Source organism: Notechis scutatus, chromosome 3 (assembly GCF_049901735.1).
Source record: "Notechis scutatus isolate UNSWTSFEM ecotype Mainland chromosome 3, rNotScu1.2, whole genome shotgun sequence".
Classification (NCBI taxonomy): Eukaryota; Metazoa; Chordata; class Lepidosauria; order Squamata; family Elapidae; genus Notechis; species Notechis scutatus.
In genome coordinates, this window is record NC_142011.1 from 131,036,426 (window position 1) to 131,058,985 (window position 22,560).

At 37.4% G+C, this 22,560-nt stretch overlaps 1 pseudogene; it reads right to left on the reverse strand.

Moving 5' to 3' along the window:
• Positions 1 to 1,300: 1,300 nt before the first annotated feature.
• Positions 1,301 to 22,560, reverse strand: part of LOC148131395 (uncharacterized) — a 100,288-nt pseudogene continuing 79,028 nt past the window's right edge.

Below are 22,560 nucleotides of genomic sequence, written 5' to 3' on the forward strand. Positions count from 1 at the left end.
CTTTGACATGCTTAAAGACAGATAGCTGAGATTCAGGGACTGTATGTAAGAGAATTTGAACATAAGTTATAATATGCAAATCTTTTTAACAGTTACCGTTTTATTCAATTTATAAAAATTGCATGGCAACATGTGCTTTATTGGGAAATAAAATTCCATTTTAGTTCTTAGAAAAAAATGATATTTTGAAGAAATTCTTATATGAACATTTTGGGAATTTTGAGGTGAAGTAGAGGGGATGCATATCTTGAAAAAGGAATAATCACAGCTAATTTAAAAACCAGTAATAATATCTTCATTTTTTTTTAAATTGCAAACAGAACATGATTGATCAAAAATAGCTCAATAGCAATAACTACAGCTAAAATATTTTTTTTTTTAAATTAGCAATCTCTGAAACTTCAGAGGTTTTCAACATATATGAAAATATTTCACAAGAGATTACATCAATAATTCAGTATTGTCAGTGATGCGATTCAACCAGTGTAACAACCGGTTCAGTGAGCGCACACTCTACATTTTAACAAGCCCATTTTTAACTCTAATACTTCCCTTCAACTGCAGTCCCTGTGAATAAAACAGCTGAGGCGCAGCAAACCACTCTGCGGCACGAATCAGCTGTGCTCTAAAAAACCCAAAATAAAACTCAGGAAAGAGCAATGGTGATCGGGCCCACATGTTCGTCGGAGACAACCAGTTCAGAGCCAGCTGATCATTGGAACTAGGAGTTCGCCCAAACTGGTCCGAATCAAGAGAATCCCACCCCTGAGTATTATCCATTTTTTTAAAAAGTAGAAAAAAGAATTTGGATAATATAGAGAAAATCTAGACTACAAAACTGAATATTGTATTCTGAAACCAGTGGTCTCAATTTCTTTTGTTGTTGTTTTTATTATTATTATTATTATTATTATTATTATTATTATTATTATTATTATTATTATTATTATTATTAATGTTTATTTATTAAACATGAAACTCAGTCAACTGAACATTTAAAAATGTATCACAAATATCATTGACTGGCTCTGATGAGTTGCTGCCCATTGACTGGTTGCTGCCAGCATCCTAGGTATCTTCTTAAAATGTATGTTGTTCTGAGTAGTGTAGTCTTTTGCAGCTCCACTGGCACTACAGCAGGAAGCTGCAACTTCTTGACATATTTTGCAAATTATTATTATTATTATTATTATTATTATTATTATTATTATTATTCACAAAAATGACAGTATACACAGCAAACGAGATAAGTATGCTGGGTTTCATATCACAAATCACTAGTAGAACACTTCCCAAGTGTTTAGGACTGTGTGATGTATCGGCGGATTATGCGAGCAGATCCCAGTAAGGTGGCCTTCTGCAGCTGACCAATGGTGATCTTGTCAGTGCCAATTGTTTTCAAGTGCTTGCCTAGGTCTTTAGGCACAGCACCCAGTGTGCCGAGTACCACTGGAACCACCTGCACTGGTTAATGCCAGAGTCTTTGCAGTTCGATTCTCAAGTCCTGATAACTGGTGACTTTTTCAAGTTGTTTCTCGTCGATTCTGCTGTCACCAGGTATGGCAATGTCAACGATCCACACTTTTTTCTTCTCCACAATCGTGATATCTGGGGTATTATGTTCTAAAACTTTGTCGGTCTGTATTCGGAATTTCCACAGTAGTTTTTCATGCTCATTTTTGACCACTTTTTCAGGCTTATGATCCCACCAGTTCTTTGCTATAGGTAGATGGTAGTTGTGACACAAGTTCCAGTGGACCATCTGAGCAACTGTGTTGTGACGTTGTTTGTAGTCAGTCTGAGCAATTGTCTTGCAACAGTTCAGTATGTGATCAATGGTTTCATCTGCTTCTTTGCAGAGTCTGCATTTGGGGTCATCAGCAGATTTTTCTATTCTGGCTTTGATTACATTCGTTCTTGGCTTGTTCTTGGGCTGCAAGAATCAGGCCTTCTGTGTCTATCTTCAGTGTTCTGTTGGTCAGCCATAACCTTCTTCACCCCCATGGGGTGCCGCCTTGATGGGTAACTATGATGGGTAACTATGGTTGATGTGGCGGGGGGCTTAACTGCTCCAATGAAGCTGAGAGCTGTGCTGGCAGTAATGCAAACTACCAGCAGGTCCAACCATGTCAGAGTGGTCTAGGCTGAGTGCACCCAACAACCCATGCAATGAATCATGGTGAAACACAACCGAATGAAGACTATACCGGTTTGGTCATCGCCCAGGTTAACAAGGACCATGTCAGGTGTTGGGGAACCTGGGCATCCATTGACAAGTGGGCTACAGGCCACGGGTCCCATAGCTGAGCAACCAGGGCATGGGCCTGCAGGGCTACTGGAAGCTGAACAACCTCAAAAGTGGCAGAAATACACCATGTCAGAGAACCGAACTGTAATGAAATTATTATTATTATTATTATTATTATTATTATTATTATTATTATTATTATTATTATTATTATTATTATTATTATTACTATTATTATTATTATTATTATTATTATCCTGTTCAGTTCACCAGAAATACATTGAACCCCACAACATATTTTAAGGTACCTTTCTTACAGTGGAGATGCTACATTCCTGAAAAAAAACAACCATGCACCCTATCTCTTTGAAATTGCTTTGTACTAACAATGAGATAAGATCTTACTATATAATTTGGTATGTCACAAATTGATCAAAAACTGAATAATTTCTATAAAATAAGTTTATTCTGATCCTTAAGAAAAAAGGGACATTTAGATTGTATATATTGAGTTCATTTTCTTTATGGAACAATGAGAGTATCAGTGAAATGCAACCTTAAAATTTACTGTGAATGCTATATAGAAAGAAAGAAAGAAAATGTATATAAATTGTTCATTTACTGATACAGTTACCCCAGTGATGCTTGTTAAAATGAATATTAAATATTCAAACATTGTTGGAAAGTAACAATGTCAAAAAATTAAGTTTGAACATTTAATATTATCTCCTGGCAAGGTCATAAATCTTAACTGTTTTGGAAGATGATCTAATTTCAGGATGAAACATGTTGACCTTCTACTAAAACTCACATATTACAAAACATACTGAACTGGCTTTATGTGTGATAACTGCTACTGGAATAGTTTAAACTTTTCACTGGAAATTAGTTAATTCCTTCATTAGAGGAATGATAACTTAAACTATGAGTCCATCAATGTCCAAATAATTTCATACATGGAAAACAAGTCCGATGTAAGATTCAATTTAAGTTCAAACCACTTATGAAATGTAGTTCTCTACATGGCTTGCTAATATATTTGAGGCTTGGATTTTCAAAAGAGTTCTTTCTGGGCTTAAAACTTTTATTTTTTTATTTAGCTTAAAATGTCATAGCCCTGGAGGTACAGAACTAAAATATTGACCATGAGATGATAACCATGCCTGAGGCTGGTGAAGGTCACAGTCAAGTTTTCTGAAGAATGGACATAATAGTTCATAATAGGCCACCTAATGAGAAAAGAAGATTAATTAGAAAAGACTGTGATAGTGGGGAAAAAATGAAGGCAAATGGAAAAGAGGATGATAGGGAGGAGATGGTTAGATAGTGCCAGTGAGGCAATGAACATGAGTTTAGGCAAACTCCAGGAGACAGTGCAGGATAGGGGAACCTGGATTGCTATGGTCCAGGGAGTTGTGAAGAGTCGTACATAACTTAGTGATTAAACAACAAAGCTAAGTACAATAATTCTGTGCCGGAAGATTAGCTTAAATTCAAAGCAAATCCTACATTTGTGGAGAGAGAAATGAACAAACAAAGCGTAAAACATTACCATTATATATAGAGGCAGGACAATATATAATTAATCTAATTCTTCTCTCAATCCATAGCCAAATAAACCTATTACTAAAAGATTTGCCTCTGTAGGGACTTACAAAAGTCTGGATGAGGTACCAACTAAACCATTAACATTCATAGTAGAGACAATAGGGAGTTCCTAATTATGCAGAATGCTTGTAGTAAACTCATAATAATTTAATCAACATACCTGTGAAATCTCAGACAACAGGCATTTAAATTGCTAAGGCTAAGCGTAACTGTGTCTTTGGTGGTGTTAATTTAAAAAAGATACCACTCCTCAGTGAATACTAACATTTATTCATGAGATGTTAAATTAACACATTTTGTCTCATACTTTTTGCTGCAATTTTCTTCCTTAATAGTGATCACTTTTGGAATGATTCCATAAACACAATTAAGAAGGCAAAGAGGGGTGCAATTTGTAGTCTGAGACAAGTATATAATGGGCAGTGAAGGATGGAAAAGGAATAAAATGACTTTGACATAATTTATTTGATTAACCTTGTCTGTTCCTGAGGTACTAAAATTGGTAAATTACTATTTTCCATGGAATTTGGAGCCTGTGCTGATGTGAAATATTTTTAATATCAATAGACGAAATGCCTTATTAATTCAATTTTACATATTAGGCTTATGGGATAGAGCTGCTTTGTGTGAGAAACAGAAATGACAATGGCAAACTGAATGTTTTAAAGCTAACATTACTTAAAACAATTTCTCAGCAAAGTTATTATTGTACTAATAACTGAAATTCATTCAAGACTTTGTGTGTGTCACACTTTTCTTCAAATGTTTTTTTATTTCTTCCTGTGAGACTTTTCAGTGAGACACATTATACGTGAAAGATACAATAATTTATGTTTGTCAACATATAGCACATTAAAAAATTGTCTGGGAGCAGCTAGTTTGCTTAATCCGATGTTGGATATATCCTTTCAATCTTCCCTTTACCACAAAGATGCTTTTTTGATATATTATGAAACCTTTCTCAAAGAGCTGTGGGAAGACCATTGCAACTGGCTACTGGGAAAGCAATTCTGGTCTTTATGGCAATAGTGTGAACAGATAGTGAGCAAGTACAATATACCTTTTCCCCTCTGATTGTATTGGAATAATGTAGGATTGGGCTTGATTGATATCTCTTTGCAGATCAATATTTCTGACATGTTGCTTAAAAAATGCTCTGGTCTGTACAAACCCCTTTAGGACTAGTACATTAGAAAAAAGCTCAGTTAAGGGGTAAACTAAGTGGTTTCCATTAACAAGAGTGGAATTTTTCTAGAAGTGAACAGACTGCTTGAGTTAAAAATGAGCTTGAGCCAAGAACTCACAACTAAATACACATGGGTTTAAATTGAATTATACCAGCCTCAGTCTGTGCAGTTTGAGATGCATTGTAGGGTTTTAACAGTTTTAAAATTTAAATCCATTTTAAAAAAACTTCTAGTGATTCCATGTCCATATCTGCACGTACTGGGAGACCATAAGATATAGGACTTATTAGTTTGGTTTCAAAGATATTTGGTTCTCCTGGGAATATAATTACCTCTTTAGTGCAAAAACAAATAGTAGGTGAGCAGCTATGGATTGAATTCGGAAACTCCATCAACCAGTAGCCTAGAAAATGATTCCAAGTTATATAAGTGTCTGAACTTGTTCAATGCTGTTTCCATTAACTTTGCCATGGGTTAATTGATTTGCCAAAAACGTCTTTGAGAAGACCATGATTTTTATTTTTGTTTGATAATTAAGAATTAAATCATCCTCTGTAGACATAGAACATAGTTTAATAGAGTTGGAAGGGATCTTGGAGGTCTTTTAGTCCAACCGTCTGCTCAAGCAGGAGACCCTTTATCATTTCAGACAAATGATTGTGTAGTTCCTTTTTGAAAGCCTTCAGTGATGGAGCACCAGTGGAGGCTTTCAAAAAGAGACTGGACAACTGTGTTATTTTTTTCCCCCATAATCTAACAGGTATGGTTGAGTAATGGAAGCATCATCTGCATATAGAAGTAATCCAGTGGATCTATTGGCCAGGTTGGGGAGCATGATGTTGTGGACATGCATTTTGTGCATTTTTCTACTACATAATTAATGTAAACAGCACAGAAGCTAAGATACAGCCTTATTTGACAGCCATATAGTATAGTTAAGCACCATATCAGAGAGTTAGTCTTTGATTATCAAGTTATACTTATATCTATGTATTACAGTGCACAATTTTAAGAGTGCCAGGAAATACCATTTAAAAGGCAAATTCCCAATTTATTCCACAGTATTTCTCTGAAATCAATAAATGCTGCATGCTCCTCAATGGCTGATAAATATTTTTTCAATTAAATGTTGCAGGACCAATGACTAATCTGTCATTGATCTCCCCTGTGTTAAACCTATCTTGCTTCTTGACATGAATGCTTTCTTGTTCCAGCCATATCTGTTCATTTCCAGTGTAAGCATCAAGCATATCACCACTTGCTGATGATAGTAAGTAAACTGATTGGATAATAGTTAGATGGATTAGAGCTATTTCCTTTTTTAAAGTATAGGAACAATGTTGTTGTTGAAGATATTTAAATAAGCAGCTTATGGTCATAAACAAAACTGCTGAAACTTGTTCCCACCAATCTGCATTTAATTTTATCAACTCAGGATAAATAGTATTTTCTCCTGGTTTATCTCATTTTTCGGTTGTGCAATTAAACTTGAGATTTTGATCAAAATGGTAGGTAGCCTTTGGGTAAGTTGCCCTGGACCTCTTTGGTGGCTGTAAAGATGCAGTGTTAAATAGATTGATAGGTGGCAATAAACTTCCCACATGGAAGAAAGAACAGATATCTCTGCTTTTGATCCCACATCACTCATGTTGCCAGTTAGAATATTCTAAAGCCGTGATGGTGAACCTATGGCACATGTACCACAGATGGCACGCAGAGCCATTTGTGCAGGCACACGAGCCCCAGACAAACTTACATGCACTGTGCATGCACACACCTGCCAGCTGATTTTCAGCCCATTTGAGGCCGTTTTCACCCTCCCGAGTTTCGAGGGAAGCATCTGCAGCCTTGGGAGACTGAAAAACGGGCCTTCCAGGAATACCGGAAGTGCCCGTTTTCAGCCTCCAGAGGGCCTCTGAAACTCAGGGAAGGCTCTTTTCGGCCTCCTGGATGCTCAAGGGAAATCTTTGCAACCTCAGGAGGCTGAAAAATGGGCCTTCCAGAAATACTGGAAGTGCTGAAACGGGCCTGTTTTCAGGCTCCAGAGGCTTCCTTTGAGCCTCCAGGAAAATGAAAACGGCCTCCCCTGGGCTCCAGAGGTCCCCTGGAGGCTGAAAACAGGCACTTCTGGTATTTCTGGGAGGACTGTTTTTCGGCCTCCCTAGGCTGCAGTGGCTTCCCTCGAGCTTCGGGAAGGCAAAAACGGCTTCAAACGGGCCAAAAATCAGCTGGGAGGCATGCAGATGCACAGTGCAGGTAAGAGGGTGGGGCAGGTGTGTTGCACCCGCATGCGCAGGGGGGCAGGGTGCATTGCATTGTGGGTGCTGGCACTTTCAGCACACCACAACAAAAAGGTTCACCATTACTGTTCTAAAGGGTGATAATATCTCCAAGCTCAGATGCCAAAATCAGTTTTTTCCCCCCAAAGGGCTTTCTGTGCTTTCTTTCTTTCTTTTTTTCAATAAACTTTTATTCCTCCTCTTCCTTTTTTTCTTCAAGTGATTTTTTGCACTGAAAGAGAATCATTGTTCCTCTGTTGGTTAAAATATTCTATTAAGAGCATTTGGCTTTTACACCTCCTTATCAAACCATATTTTAGATCTTTTACTAATTCCCCATTTTCTTTTACAAAATAATTGCTATATTTAAAAAGGCATTAATTAATGATATAAACTATAAATATTTTCAGGCAACTTTTCACTTATTAACACTTAAATAGGCTATTCATGTTATGAGATTTGATTTGGGCTTCCTATCTGTGTTGTCCAAGTTGCACAGGCATGTTGTAACATTTGGGTACAATTCTGACCAACAATATGTTCTGTAGATGTAATCTTCTTTTTGATAGCAAACACATTTAAAGAAACATGATAATTAATCAGTGACTCTCCTACTTTAAAATTGGTTATCATATTTATCACTCCATGGGAAAGTATACAATAATCAATAACTCTAGAAAGAATAATCACCATGCAGAATTAACAAATCTAAGTTGTTGATCAACAGGGTTAGATTACATCCAGAGATATCAACTCCTAACTTTGCAGTTATATATTGAGAAAGGAACTAACACCATCTCTGACTCAGGGAAAGAGTAGCATTATTCATGAAGTGCACAATCATTTTTGCTAGTCCTAATGTTAAACTCCCAGGCTACTATCACCAGATCCTTTGTCATCTTTTCTATTAGCGGAATTTCATACTCTTCTATCAAATTCCAGTTTTTATAAAGTCTCAGGAGTGAGATACATGTTTACACACAAGCAGGTAAATGTGGCATTGTAATTGATTTGTACATAATGCGTATTGCGCATAAGTACAAAGAGCTGAAGCTTGGATCATGACTCTGCCTCCATCTTTTCATCTTTTTTTGACACAAATGCTCGGAACACACTGCTGGGTGTAAAGAAAAAGACAATTGCACAGCCTACTTTTCATCTGCTTCTTGAACTTTATCTTTCAATGACAATTCCAAATATAACAAATGCTAGTGGTGCTGAAAATTGATTCCCCAACACATTGGAGTAAATGGGTAATTCTGGACTTAAGTTTTTTAGACACAAATTTGTATTAGGGCTCATCAGAGCTTTGAAAAAGTGCTGAGATTCAGTGTGCTTTAACAATTCTCCTCCTCTTCCTGATCTTCATCCTCAGTCAGAAAGTTTGAGAACCATACTCAGAGGAAAGCCAAAACAGAAAAGCAGAACAAAGAGAAAAGTCAAAAAGGCAGCACTCAAATAGTGAGTTCCTGATAGAATTTGTTTTAGTTGGAAACTGTGGGGGGAGAGATTTCAAGGGGAAACAGTATTTTGAAGAGATATTTGTAGGAAGGTAAAATTGTATCCCATAAGACATTTAGGAACAAATTATTCCAGGCATACGCACAAATGTATCCTTCAAACTGAGTACAACCAAACAAGTGATGGATAAAACAACCTGGCTCCATTGAAATCTTCAGGGAAAATGGAATAGAAATGGTTTTTGATGTCAGGATAAAAGTCTCTGCTCACTACTGTTGCCAGATATGCTCAACATCAATAAACTAGATTGCAGGCTTACCAGAGTACGTGAGTTCCCATCTAAGCAAAGCTTCTACTCTACTTTTTAAATCTCATTTTTCCCCTCTCTCTGAACTCTTGCATCTCACTGGGAGTTAAAACTCGTACTCTTCACTTGAAAAGTGACTTTTAGGTGTCTGAGTCATACCACTTATTCATGCAGACACTAGCTGAAAAGACCAAACACAAACACACACATGCACACACACAAGGCTAGGTAAAAGGATGCTCATCTTATTATCTGGATTTTCTGTGTGAAAATTTGCTTTGCATGAACGTATGAGCATTTTTAGTTGTAGTAGTTCATAGGCCATTGGACTGGCTACCGAGTATGCCAATCAGCTTTTTACCATTAGCTAATGGTGTTGTACAGTAGCAGCACTAGAGCCATCAAAGCCAGTGTTTAAACATTTACAAGCATACCACAGGACATAGTCCTTGGTTAACTATGTTAAATGGGACTGGAATTTTTATTGCTAAACCACATGGTAATAAGGTGTGAGTCACATGCTTGCATTGCTTGGCAATGGCAATCCCTGCAATCCCAATTGCTCTTATTAAGTGAGGATCAGGGGTCATTAAGCAGAGACCACCTTGCTACTTCCTCTTGGCATTCAATGACCAATGTCAATCGGGAAAGCAAGAGGAAGTTGCAAGTCTCAGGTAATCTCTAGGCAAGCTGGCAAGGAGAGAATGAACAAAAAATATCTGGATGGATGGCAAGATGATAAAGGAGTATAGCAGGATTGCAGAAAGGTATGCGAGGGGGCAGATTTGGCCAGTAAGGTACAGTGGGGCTAAGTGGGGCTGCTGCAGGGTGGGTGAGAGGGTGTCTGAGGGTACAAGCAGCCTCATTACCTTCATGAGGCAAAAGGCCTAGAGTTTCAGCAAAACAAAAACAAAAAACCCAAGATAATGAGCCCAGCAGAGGATATGGTAGACTGTGGCAGAAGTGATGGAGGCTGATTTGAACTTCTATCACATGACCATGGGGGTACTGCAATTGAGTTTGAACTATTATTGAACAAATGGGCATTAAGCAACAATTAACTATATACTGTTTCACAGCACGCAAAGAAAGAATGAGGAATGGAAAGATTAGGAAAATTGTGTTGGATGGATAAAGTTCTGCAAACAGAGAAGAAGAAAAAAGGAACATGTGGATCAATTATGGATAGAGGTAGAAATACTGAGCCAAAGAATGTGTTAAAGAGTTTGGCTTTAATAGTGTCATCGTTGCAGTCTTTACCATTAGGTCCTTTCAGGGGTGGGATGTACCTTGAGTCTTTTAGTTTGTTGTTTACAAAATTGTAGAAACCATGGGTGGAATTGGTGCGTAGAAGGTTTTCTTCTTGTTTAATGTGAAATTGGTGCATTCAGTTTTTATCTGGTGGCATAAATTTTTGTATTGGCTTTTGAAGTTGGCAACGTGACCAGATTTGTTTTTTCGCCAAAGTGATTGCTTTTTGGATTGAAGTTTCCTTATTGTTATGGGTAATTTGTTTTTTTCTGGTTTTGGGAGTTGTTAATGGTACATATAGTTTGATGACTCTTTGACTTCAAGTAAAAATATGTTGTAATGGTCTTCTACAGTATTGCATCCAGAGAATAGAAATTGCCAATCAAGGGATGAGAGATCGTTGTTTATAAAATCATAGTTGCCTTTTTTGAAGTTATAATTGGGGATTCTGTCATTGTGATGATTTTTGTGTGGATGTATTCCGTAAATTGAATAAAAACTATTGCAAAAGATGAGATCGAGGCAGTTGTTAAGTCTAGTGCTGTTGGTTACTAGTTGTTCTAGTCCCAGATTTGTTACTGCATTGTAGAAGGTTGCATGTGTGGGTTCAGTTGCACATTCGTTAAGGGTCCAGTTAATATGAGGTAGATTGAAGTCACCAAGAAAGATAAAAGCATGTGGGCAGGATGCTGCCCATGTTAGTAGTGTATTTAGCTTGTTTGCATGTTCGATGTCATAATCAGGGCCTCTGTAACATAGTAAGAACTGAAATGTGATATTTAAGGACAGTTCACAGATGATGGTCTCAGGAATAGCAAGCTCCTGGGTAACTTGGATGTTTTTTAGATGTAGGGACTTTTTATAGAAGATAGCAACACCACCTCCTCTACGGATTTCACGATCTGATTGGTAAACATGATAGTCTCTTACTGTGGTAATGAAGTCAGGGAGAGATGAGTTGAGCCATGTTTCACAGACAAATATAATGTCGAATTTAGCCGTATTTAGTAAGAGGAGAAATTCAGGTATTTTATTTACAAGCCTTCTTGCATTGAGTAGCTTGCATTTAAGGCCAGCTGTGGTTGGAATCCAGTTGTGGTTGCAATGGATGTGGAAGAAACCAGAATACTTTGCACCCTAACATGAGTCCGTATTGCTGGAAGTGTAGGAAAAAAGAAGGAACCTTTTTCCATATGTGGTGGTCTTGTACAGAAACCCAAAAGTACTGGAAGAAAATCAAAACTTGGTTGGAAGAAATTACAAAAGAGCAGATCGAATACAAACCAGAGTCCTTCCTGTTAGGGATTTTTGATAAACAAATTTCCCAAAAAGCTAAATACATAACAATACACATTTTAACAGCAGCCAGATTAGCCTTCGCTCAACACTGGAAACAACATCAAACTCCATCAGATGAAATGATTATTGAAAAAATTTCAAAATGTGCAGAAATGGATAAATTGACTTTGGCGCTAAAAAACAAAGATACTTCACTATATTATGATAGCTGGAATTGTTGGTATAATTGGATTGACCAAGGATAAATTATATATTATAAGGCATAAGAGAAAAGTATCAACCTATAATAATGAGGTAGCGATATAAGTAAAGAACAGGTGTATGTACATTATATAAATTAAGGTTATGAAAAAAAATCTTGCAAACTGTAAAAATAAGAATGCTTTGAACCTTCTCTCTCCTTTTCTTCTTTTTTCCTTTTTTCTTTTTTTCTTTTTCTAAATTTTTTCCTTCTTTCCTTCTCTTTCTTCCTTTCTTTTCCTTTGCTTATTTGTGTATGTATTGTTGGTTGGTTTTAATTGTAAAAACTAATAAACTATATTTTTTTTAAAAAAAAGAATAGTTTGCCAGGACAGGAGGGTACAGAAATAAAGGTAATCCTTGAATATTGAATGCAATAGGGCTTTCCAATTACATTCGTAACCTGAGGATTCATTTGACTAAATCATGTTAAATGAATGTGATCACTCCCTGCTTTCCCAATGCATTCATTAATCAAATGTGCAAGTTATTAAACACACATGAAGTATCTCAGTGTGGGGAAGACCATGCAGGGGCCTGGTGCTTGAACAGGCCACCCAAGGCCTCCTCCAATCCACTGAGGTGCTCATGCTCTCCTAGAGTCCCCACAATTGCTTCCTCCCATTCTCTTGCCCTGCTGAATCTCCATACTGGTGAAGCTGTAAGAATGTAAAATGTAAGAAAAACAGTTTTGCCCTGTCTGAATAAAAGACTGGCTTGTCTGCCATGAGGGCCTGTAGGCTTAGTTTGGGCCTAGTCTGGCTGGCACCAAGCAGCATCCTGCTTGCTGCTGACTGGCTAGTTCAAATGAACAGCTTCAGGGACTGGGTCATGGTAGCCAATCAAAGTGGAGTTTGTTTCCTTTGTCTCTGGGCTCCATGTTGATTGGCTGCCATGTCCCAATCCCTAAAGCTGCTAATTTAAAGTAGCCTGTCAGCAGCAAGCAGGAGGCTACTCGATAGGCTCCTTCGTCACCAGGTCATAAATACATTTTTTGGGTGGTAATTGTGAACACTCATTAACTGAACTGTTATAAGTTGAGGAATACCTGAATATCCTAGATTTAGATTCACACTTTTTCTTACCTCCTTGTTTACTTTTGGTTATTACCTCTCGCTCTTTTTTTTTTTTTTTTACAATTTTCTTCAAAGTGAAAATTGTGATATGTACATACATAGAATTCATGAATATGACCACTAAGACAATTGATCATTTTGGTTGCTCTAGTAGGGTTGGTGTCTGTTGAATCCTCTCCCTGAAAAAGTGCCTGACAGGATCCAAACAATGTTTCTTCTTAATAGTGATGCCAGCCCTCATGAATGATCTCTTTCTAATGATCAATCAATCTTGTATTTGCTGGCCTTTAGGAAGGCTTTAAAAACAGAATTATTCTCCCAAATACTGGACTCAGGATAAGTTGTCATTGGAAGAAAGGAAGATAGTGAAACAAATTCTGTGTTAGTGATTATTATAGTTTTATTTTGGCTGTTGTTTGTCAGGTACTCAGGGTCTCATTGTTCGAGTTGGATGCTCATATCAATTCTTGACATAAATAAACAGATGAAAGATACAACATGGTAAAACTACACTGCTGTGTTTGGCAGGGGGGTAGGGGTGGGAACCCTTCTGCTCATTATGTTGGGTAGGACTATGGATTGCTTCCTCAAAACACAGTTCTGAATGACACTGCTGTGGAAATCAACCATTACATTATTTGGCAAGGGAGCCTTGCCTAGATTATGAATCTGTCAGGACGAATTAGATACATTTAATTAGAGGAGGCACAAGAAATATGGATTTTTTAATATATTGTCATGAGTATTATTTGAAATAAATTGAATCAGGAAAGGAACATGAAGTCGGATGGCCTCCCAATTTCATTTGCTCTAAGTAAGCTTTCAATAGATCTGGATTTGTCTTATTTGCATTTGTTTGAGTGTCAAACATATTGGTTGGACATTTCCAAATATTGCAGTTATGAATCATGGAACTTATTTCCAAAATATATTAGGGATTCTCTTTTCTTTTCTTTTTCTTCTTTTCTTTTCTTTTCTTTTCTTTGTCTGAGATTTTTCTGTGTAGTCATTTGCAAGTGCAAAATAGGGTATGTGCCAATAACCTTCACCTATAAAATCCCCTCCTCACTGCAATCATAAATGTGATCTTAATATTTATGATTATTTACTTCTTAATTCAATCAGTGAATACAAGTTCAATCATGGTATAGAAAAAAGGGGAAAAGATAGAACAGCATTTATGAAATAAAAATCCATCATCAGGAAGAACTCTGAAAAGAACCTTTTGAAATTAACCAGAATAGAAGAAAAATAGTAGGTAGGTAGAGAAGGAAGGAAGGAAGGAAGGAAGGAAGGAAGGAAGGAAGGAAGGAAGGGGAGAATGTGAAGATGCTCTTTTCCCAAGCTAAAATGAAAGAAGGAATATCCAAGCTCATCAATCCAGAGGGAAAGAACATTTAAAACTAAACCTTGGAGCTTGTACCCAGGCATCAAATGACTGTGCTGATTAATTTAGTAATTGGGAGTATGTCAAGGAATCCAAAAAGTAGAAAGTAGAAAGCCCCCATTTCCATGGAGAAGACTGTAAGAAAGATGCATAATCCTCAAACAACTATTTCTTGTTGTCACTTTAGCCTTGTAATTGAATGCCCTGTGGGGCAATTTTGCCAGAAGCAAAGCTTTCAGTAGTTGATGTTGGTGCTGACCAAATAACAACTACACTTAAGAACTCTGGGGGTTGACACTGAAACTAAAATATTAACTATTCAAGTCTGAGATACTTTCCAGAAGCAATATTTGAACAGAACAACAGCAAAGGCTCACTAAATCCACTATCTCAAAAATCCAATATACCCTCTTAATATCCCTGCAAATAGAACTGATGCTGTGTAACCAGATGTACAGTGTATAGAGAACAATCTACTCTAATACTTCCTTCGTTACAGCAAATACTTATTTTCATTAGCAAGATTCATTTGGGAGGTCAAACAGAAAAAGTTGATGCTTTGGTAAAGTCAGAAAAAAAACAAAAACCTCTACCCATACACTTTAGTCAGTTATCTGAATGTATTATTCCTATAAGTCTGAACTTCTTCTTCTTCTTCTTTTTCTTCAGCGTTTGTCTCGCGCTCTGGCGAGGTCCGCTAATGTCCTTGAGTACTGCTTCCACGCCTCTCTGTCTGCCACGTATGTCGGGTCTGCCTTCGCGATCTCTAAATCGGCCTTGATCGTGTCCATCCAGCGTTGCTTAGGTCTACCATGCGGTCTCGCTCCTCCGACAGTCACCTTCATCGCAGATTTGATGATGGATTCTTCCTTGGCGCGACTCACATGGCCGAACCATCATAGCCGGGACTGCCTCATGACCGTGGGGATGGGCACGACATTGAACCGTCTACGCACTTCTTCGTTCCTGACACGATCGAGTAGGGTGAGGCCTACCGACCATCGGAGCATTCGCATCTCCATTGTCTGGAGTCTGCTTTCAACTTCTTTGGTCGTCGGCCAGCACTCTGCGCCGTATATGGCCACGGGGCGCACCACAGAGTTATAGATTTTCGCCTTCAGGCGCATCGGCATCTTCTTGTCACAGAGGACGCCCGTGATGGACTTCCATTTGCCCCACGCTGCGTTGATCCTGGCTGCCTATAAGTTTGAACTGTTTTTGAAAATAAATTATCTGATTATTTACTATTACAATTGGACAGAGGCACTTTGGAGGTGTACATTTCTGATAATGTTGGGAAATACACAGTTTTGGTATTAGGAAGGAGAAAGTCGACATTCCTTTCTGATAACATGGCAAGATGTAATAAAATGGAAGTTAAATATGCCTGAGGGAAGAGGATATAAACAAATGTCAATATCTCATAATCAATGTCCCTTCTTTTCATGTGTGCATTGCTGCTATATTACAGCTCCTGTCAAATGTTTAACATTGGATTCAAACATACCTTTAGTGCTATTTTGAGATACAGAAATCCAATAGCAACCAAAGCTGTCTTCTAGGATGCTTGGTTAATGAAAGGGTAATAAACATGCAGTATATCTCTCATAACTTCACAGTAATTATAGAAAAAGAAACTATGGATTTTTCGCAGAAGGATAAAAATGTATTCCATAGCAGGGAGGAAAAGCTTGCCACTATAAAACCGGCCATTTAAAGTTCATCACCAAAACATGCAGGCCTTGCCTGTTTCAGCTGTATTATAAATTCTGAGCACTGAAATGTCTGGTTCAGAGAAGAACATGTTTCCAAAATATCCCATGGTCACACTGAATGTTTTATCTGCAGACAGCCACGAGAAAAATGTGTTTTGCAGTTTCCATAGAATCTGGATAAAACCCAATTTTGTACTTATGCGCTCAACTTGGGATACCTAATGACCATTGCCAAGATTGCCTTTCCCAGGTTGCTTGTAAGTGGTTGAAACACAAACACATACATAAAGTAACTTTCAAATGTCTTTTTAATCCATTAATTTCCCCAGGAAATTAATTGTATCACAAGTCTTGAATAAGCAAATAAAACAAAGTCAATTGAAATTCTGCCATAGTCCAAAATACTGTACTATTGCATATTTATCAAAGGAAGCAATTTCTTAAAGTGAAGCACAAATTAGTTTTTCATCTAAATGCTATCATCTGTGGCCAACCAATATGTATATAAAGAGTGCTTTAACTTCATGTTTATGGAGCATTACAAATTATTGTTGTTATTATAATCATTAATCTCCAGACTGACCTTTGGATGCCTTTTGACAGATTTTTTTAATGTTTGTTTTTTCTTTTTAATGATAGCAATTGTAATAGGATTTAGACTTATATACCACCCCATCAGTGGTGGGATTCAATTTTTTTATTACAGGTTCTATGGGCGTGGCTTGGTGGGTGTGGGATGGCTTGCTAGGTGTGGCTTGGTGGGCGTGGCAGGGGAAGGATACTGTAAAATCTCCATTCCCACTCCTGGGGGAAGGTTACCACCGGTTCTCCGAACTACTCAAAATTTCCGCCACCGGTTCTCCAGAACTGGTCAGAACCTGCTGAATATCACCTCTGCGCCCCATAGTACTTTAACAGCACTCTCTAGGCAGTTTACAATGTCAATATATTGTTCCCAATAATCTGGGTCATCATTTTACTGACATAGGAAGGATGAGTCAACCTTGAGGCATATTGTATGTGAGAAGAGCTACAGTGTGTGTTGCTTGCATGCATGTAAATCTCTCTCTCTCTCTCTCTCTCTCTCTCTCTCTCTTCTCTCTCTGTGTGTGTGTGTGTGTGTGTGTGTGTGTGTACTTTTAATTTGCAAAAACTCCCCATCCAACCTGGAAAAGCCATTGCAAAGATGCCTAGGAGAATATTAATTGATTTATAACCACTATTTAAATTCATTGCTGCAAAATAAGATACCATGTTTAATTAATCCCTTTAATTCTCTCTTTCTCTCTCTCCTTCCCCCTCGTCTCTATCTCTGTGATTATCTGTTTCTCATGAGCGTGACTGTGGGAAATGAGAAGAGGACAAATGGTTTATTGTGATGCCGTGATACAAATTCTATTATATCCTTTTTCAATTGTTTGAAAATATTAAAGTATATATGGAGTAAAAATTGCATTATGACAGCACCACACATTTCCCATTTTCCATCATCTTCTTGTAGATTTTCCCATGCTTTAACAAACAAAAATGCACTACAAACACATTCACAACAGAAACAGCGCTGAAAAAGGACAGATAACAATGGAGTAAGATTGAAAGGAGAGGAAAGGAAGGAAAGAAAGGAGAGGAGAAATAACTGACAAGGGAATGAAAGAAAAGAAAAGGTCTAGTTTAGTAAGCTATTCATGCACAAGACATGGCTGCTGTAAGTAGCAAAGCAGGGCTTCAGTGTGTTATTGCATACTTCTTCCTGTTGTATACATAGCTCAGAAAATAGGAATGCTCTATTCTCTATAATGTTTCTAATATATTTCCCAAAATGCATATACAGGGTTATATTGCATCCCTCAGCTAATATTGCTTTCCTCCACTTTTCAAAATGAAAGGAGAGAATCACATCAAGTGCACATCTGGATTGTTATAATTTTGCTGTCAGGAATGATTTGAAAATTTTTCTGGTGTGGTATTTTTCATAGAATGACTAAATAACCCTTGTTTTCAATTCTTGCCTGAGACCTGATCCAGTTTGCCTGCTTTTACACTGGGTTGGTACCTTAGAAGTGTGGTGCTGCATGGGAGGCATTGGTAGTGTGCTTTGTAACTCTATCAAAGTTGCCACAGCTGCTTGGCTTCAAGACATGTATTGTACATACACAAGGAGTAGCAGTTGCACCTGCTTTCTTCACACAGCCCTGGAATTCTGTCTTTATGTGAGCGGCCTGGAAAAGGACAATATTTCAATAATTCCAATACAATCTGTGCAATGCAGAAGGCATTTGAGGGAAATCCCCAATGCTGAACAAACATTTGTAGGTAGGAACTGCAATGATAATGTAAGCTTTTAATTTCACATGCTTAAATTGTATTTGGAACTTGAGATGATAAGGATGTAGAAATAGCTTACATGGTTTTCTTTTCCTACTAAAGTAGTGGAAGTGCATATTCATCCCCACAAGATGGTGCTCTTTCCATTTCTGAGTTCCAAGCCTTGCAGAAACAACTTATAACCCAATTAAACTTTTAAAGTCATAAATTATTGAGGACACCTTTGCAACAGGAGCCAGTCTTGCTCCTGAGACTTTCATATTTACAAATAATTTGCATAATATTTCCACATGAGAGACAAGAAAATGTAGGACTCCTCCAGTATTCTCATATTTAATATCAACTACTCTGTTGAAGTGATTGTAATCCATTATCTTCTGTCATGAGGTCATGCAAGTATGCATTAAGACAGAGTAAAAAATGTTGTTTTGGGTGTTCCATTGACTATTCTGAAATTCAGGGGAAAAAAGCAGTAGAGATTAATCAGCCAGGCCTGTATGATTAATTCATGAAAAACTACAGCTGTTTTTAAAATTTATATATGAAATAAAGTTTTATCTGTTGTGTGATCTGTAATACTCAGGCTGATCATAGATTTTAGTTGGTATTTGTTATTTTATACTATAATTTTTAATTGTACATTTATTGAGTGTTTTTATTTGTTCTGGTCTATGAGTGTAATACATGAAATTGATTGAATTGATACTCAGGGTTATAAATATATTTATTTTAGAAGGAAGAAAGGAAGGAAGGAAGGAAGGAAGGAAGGAAGGAAGGAAGGAAGGAAGGAAGGAAGGAAGGAAGGAAGGAAGGAAGGAAGGAAGGAAAATATATGACTCTTGTCATATAACAATTCATTTAATATTACAGTTTAATTCTGTGAGCTAACCAAAATAATGCCACCTGTACAAAATCTTAAATTGCATTCTTTCATCTTTGAAGATCTAAAGGTGTCTTTAAAATAGGCCTAACTTGTCATTCCTGTGCCATATGCTGGCCTGGCATTATCCCATAAGTCTACCTGTGGTTTGAAGTCCACAATTATGGTGGCCCACAAGTCATTTTATTCATAAGAAGACAGACACACAGCAACTAGTTTGTATAAAACAACAGTAACCATCCCACAGAAATTGATCCAGTGTGAGTGTGTGTGCATTTATTAAGGGGTTTTGCTTCATAGGCATCTGATGAAATTACCCCCCTTAAAGATATAATATACCTATTTCAAAAGATGCTACCACCATCATAATCTGAGTCATCACCATAGCACCATTTCACCTAAGATGACTTTTATTCCTTCAAAACCTTTTGTCTTCTTGAAATTCCAACACATAAGACCAAGTTTCTTCTAGAAAACAGAAGGTAGCATTCATCCATTATTCACCTGGAATCTAGCTTATTCTACCTTAATGGTGACAAAGTGCAAAGTTCTATGAGAATATCCTTGAGAGACAGGAGGAGGAGGAGGAGGCAGTCAGAAGACATGATGAAAACTCCTTAATTTCAGAACACATAGACAGACTCAACAATGGTTTCAACTAGAACATTTCAGCATCTTAGATCAAACCAAGTCCCAAAAATGGCAGAGAAGTCCTGGAGGCCTGGCACACAGACAAATCTACCATCAGAAAGCACATATAAATAAACAATAAATACACACCATTCAATCAAAAAACCCAAAAGGTAACCAAAAGACCAAAGCAACTCCTCACCACTAATCAACATCCATACAACTAGAGATTAACACTAGACCTACAATCAAGTAAACAATATCCCAATTAAGGAGCTACCAATGCAGACAAATAAGTTAACAGCCTAATTATGGAACCTCCAAGAACAATCCTACCAACAATGACAGGGTAAACCACTAGTATATAAGAATAACACTAAATTATACTGCTTTTTGGAATGGATGATGTTATCTAGTTTGATAATCAAACATTTGCAAGAAAATCACCAAGCACCAAGGCCCCCACAGGAGAAAGAGGATCCACAAATTAGGCAATGGTCAGAAAGGAGACAGCTGAGTCTCAAGAAATCATGGCACATAAACAACATCTCAGAAAAGGCCCCATCCCCCTAGTTTCTTGAATTGGAAAGATGAGTGTGAGAGATGTACTTTCAGTCTTACAATACTTAGTTACAATGAACCTTACAATAAAGGCAGTCCTGATTGAACTGCCATGAAGGGCTGACAGAAACAACAACAACATACCTTTATCATTTTTCTTCTTTTGCAACACTGCTGCCAGATTAAAGGAGAATATACTCTCTTTGGAGTCGCAGGAGCCAAACAAGTTGTTGCTATGGGAAGAATGTTTTCAACCATCTTCCCATTAATAGTCATGAGAAAACAAAAGGAAGCCCTGTCACTAGGGTATTCCTCAAGTGAAATAATTCAAGGTATGGAATGATGCCAACCAATGGAGCCTTTTTCAGTATCAGTTTCACTATCACAACCACACCTTCTGCTTGATAATAAATCTAATTAAAATACAAACAAAACAGAGGCTCACATTCATAACTCTTCCTGTCATCTTGAACTTGATGCCTATGCCTAAGGAAAAGAATAAAATAAGTCTTTACTGCTTTTCTGAAAATCAGGGTTGGCCTTCAGAAGTGCGGGGGAGAAGAATTATTCTGAGTACGGATTCTGCAACAGAAAGGACACATCGCCTGGGTGCCATCAAATGACATTATTTTGAGAAAAGGACTTGAAGCATGTCCAAGCTGGACCAATTATAGCTTTTGGATGGTCTTCAAGGGCAGCTCCATGTAGAGCATGTTTAAATACTCCACTGAGAAAATGACTATGGCAAAAGTGATAGCAAGTATATAGAAATAGACATAACTGGGGCACAAAGTTATGATCCAGTTCCTGAACTGCTTGCCTTACAAATTTTTACATTTGACCTTATACCATTTGGCTTTCAAAAGGTGTGTGGTCACAAACAAGCTAATTTGGAATTTCAAATTGTACAATTAGGCATTAACTTGACAATCATTACAGTAGATGATATTTCCTCCAATCCAGCATCTAGTCCAACTCCCTGCTCAAGCAGGAGACCTTATACCATTTCAGACAAATGGCTGTCTAGTTTCTCCTTGAAAGCCTCCAATGTTGGGTCACCCACAACTTCTGAAGGCCAGCCATTCCACTGGTTGATTGTTCTCACTGTAAGAAAAATTTCTCCTTAGTTCTAGGTTGCTTCTCTCCTTGGTTAGTTTCCAACCATTGTTTCTCATCTTTCCCTCTGGTGCTTTGGAAAATAGAGTGACCCCCTCATCTTTATGGCAGCCCCTCAAATATTAGAACTACTACTATTGTGTCTCCCCTAGTTTTTCTTTTCATTAGACTAGACATACCCAATTCCTGTAACTGTTCTTCATATGTTTTAGACTCCACCCCCCCCCAACCATCTTTGTCACTCCTCTCTGCACTGTTTCCAAAATCTCAACATATTTTTATATTGAGGTGAATAAAACTGGATGCTGTATTCCAAATGTGGTCATTCTAAGGCTTTGTAAAGTGATACTAATACTTCATGTGATCTTGATTCTATCCCTCTATGATATTAATGCAGCCTTGGACTACAAGAATTGCATGACCTTCATGAGCAAGCATAGATGCTCTCATATTGCTATCTTTAAGCTATAGGCATGTGGACAATTTGCTATGAATTGTTCACTCTGCTTGTTCATGCCTGATCAATACATGTTAGATCTAGAGTGTTCTTTTCACTGCTGTACATCTTTATGCTACAATATCTTATTTTTGATTCATGAGGAATTATAAAGATGCAAGTTATCTTGTTAGATAAGAAACTGCAAGTCAATCAGCTCTCCATAAATCTAACATGATCATCATTTGGGTTCCATACATCAGTGGCAGAAGAATATTATTCCGTGCAAAATATTCCAAGTTCAGTAGAAATATTTCTAAATATATTCTCATGTTAATCATTTAAAATGTTTAGATGCAACTGGGAAATGTTTGGAAGAAACCCAGGAGAATTACTGGCAGTCCTTATAATGGACTAGATAAAGAAATGATCTCACCCAGCATCAAGCTGTTTCCTACATTCTCCTGTGTAATGCATGCTGTGTTTGTAAAAGACAAGCAGATGTGAATATGCTAACATAATAATCACTATAAGATGCTAATGCATTAGTGGAT